The sequence below is a fragment of the Molossus molossus genome, unplaced genomic scaffold (genome assembly GCF_014108415.1).
Source record: "Molossus molossus isolate mMolMol1 unplaced genomic scaffold, mMolMol1.p scaffold_m16_p_14, whole genome shotgun sequence".
Taxonomy (NCBI): domain Eukaryota; kingdom Metazoa; phylum Chordata; class Mammalia; order Chiroptera; family Molossidae; genus Molossus; species Molossus molossus.
Window position 1 is genome coordinate 24,107,844 of NW_023425349.1, and position 2,039 is coordinate 24,109,882.

Sequence of the window (2,039 nt, forward strand, 5' to 3'; positions counted from 1 at the left end):
GAAAGGCTTGAAGGAAATTAAATGCCTATTGCAATGCCTGGCGTACACTGGGTCATTCAGGACGGTTCTTCGATGTCTCTTTTATTTTGGCTATGGGTGTTTATTTGTGGATATCATCTCTTAGCAACTCTTTCTCCTGGGGGACGAAAGGACCCTGTGTCAACCTTTCAGTTCCTTAGCAAAGTTATTGTGCACCTGCTACTTACCAAGCGCTGTGTAATATGGGAGAAACAGAAATGTAAAGCTCCCATAACCTTATTTTGAAGAAATCTTCTCTAGTGTTAGTAGTAATATATTCCTGTCTTAAATAATAATATCTTAGTATCTTTTATATCCCGAATGCAACAAATAGAGTAATAAGAGACTTAAGGAATCAGTTCTATGGCTCTAAAAATTCTGCAGAAGATACTATTTACATGTTGGTGGGGGTAGGGAGATCTGAGAAGGCTTCCTGGAGGAGGTGATGCTCGGTCTAGGACTTTGCCTAGATTTAGATTCACCTAGGGGTGAGAAAGGGTAAGGGTGGGAGAAACAGTGAGTAGCTTGGTTTTCACAGGAGCATATATCTGAGCCCTGAGGGCCTGAGTGGAAAATCACGCAGTGAAAATACACGGGGTTACATTTTTTCAACAGCTCCTCACCTCCCATGGTCTTGCTTTTTTCCTCCTTTTTACTTTAATGAAATTGGACAAATTTTTACATTTATTTTCTAAATTATGTAAATATCGAATGTCCTATTAGCAAATTTAGAAAATTCAATTAAAGAAAAAGAAAATAAAAATCACCCACATGCTTATTCCTTAGAGATAACTGTTATTAACATTCTGGTGAATTCCCTTCTAGAATATCATGTAAGTGTGTGTTTTGTGTGTGTGATACCGAACATGATATTTATAAACTAGGATCACAGTGTGCATGTTTTAGACTTTACTTTTTATCATTTGGCTAACATGTTGCAGACATGTTTTTCATGTCAATAAATATGGAGCTCTATTATTATCTTTATTGATTTTGGAGAGAGAGAAACAACGATGTGAGAGAGAAATATCTATCAGTTGCTTCCCGCACATACCCTGATCGAGGATCGAGCCCAAAACCCAGACATGTGCCCTGGCCAGGAATCAAAACCCACAAACTTTTGGTGCACAGGGCAATGCTCCAACCAAGCCACCCAGCCAGGCTCTCTAATTATCTTTAACAACTATATAGTATTCCACTGAATGTACTTACCATAATTTACTTAATTTTTTCTTTCCTAAAGAACTCATTATGTACCTGTATGTTTTAAAGATTGTTCTAGCCAAGCTGGTGTGACTCAGTGGTTGAGCATCAACCCATGGACCAAGAGATCACCGGTTCAATTCCCAGTCAGGACATATGCCTGTATTGTGGGCTTGATCCCCAGTTGGGGGTATGCAGGAGGCAGCCAATCGATATCTCATCAATGTCTCTCTCTCTCTCCCTCTTCCTTCCTCTCTCTAAAATCTATAAAGAAAAATTATTTTTAAAAAAGATGTGAAGCCCTGGCCGGTTTGGCTCAGCGGTTGGAGCATTGGCCTGCAAGACCCGGGTTTGGTTCCCGCTAAGGGCACGTACCTTGGTTGTAGTTTGTCCCCGGCCCTGGTTGGGTCGTGTGGGTGGCAGCCACTCGATGTGTCCCTTTCACGTCGATGTTTCTCTTTCTCTCTCTCTCTCTCTCTCTCTCTCTCTCTCTCTCTCTCTCTCTCTCTCTCTCCCTCCCTCCCACTCTATCTGAACAAAAAAATGGAAAAATGTCCTCGGGTGAGGATAAAAAAAAGAAAAAAAAAAAAAGATGTGAAAAGTTGAAAGAAAAACAAAATCACTCCTATTTCTACCACTGTTAACATTTTGATGGTTATCCTGACAACCTTTTTCTATACATACTCAGTAAACTATTTTTACACAGCTAGATCATAGTAGAAATATAATCTTACACTCTGCTTATTTTAATCACAATGCAAGCATTTTCCATTTATAAACTCTTCATAAACATTTTTTATGGGTACATAATACTCCAC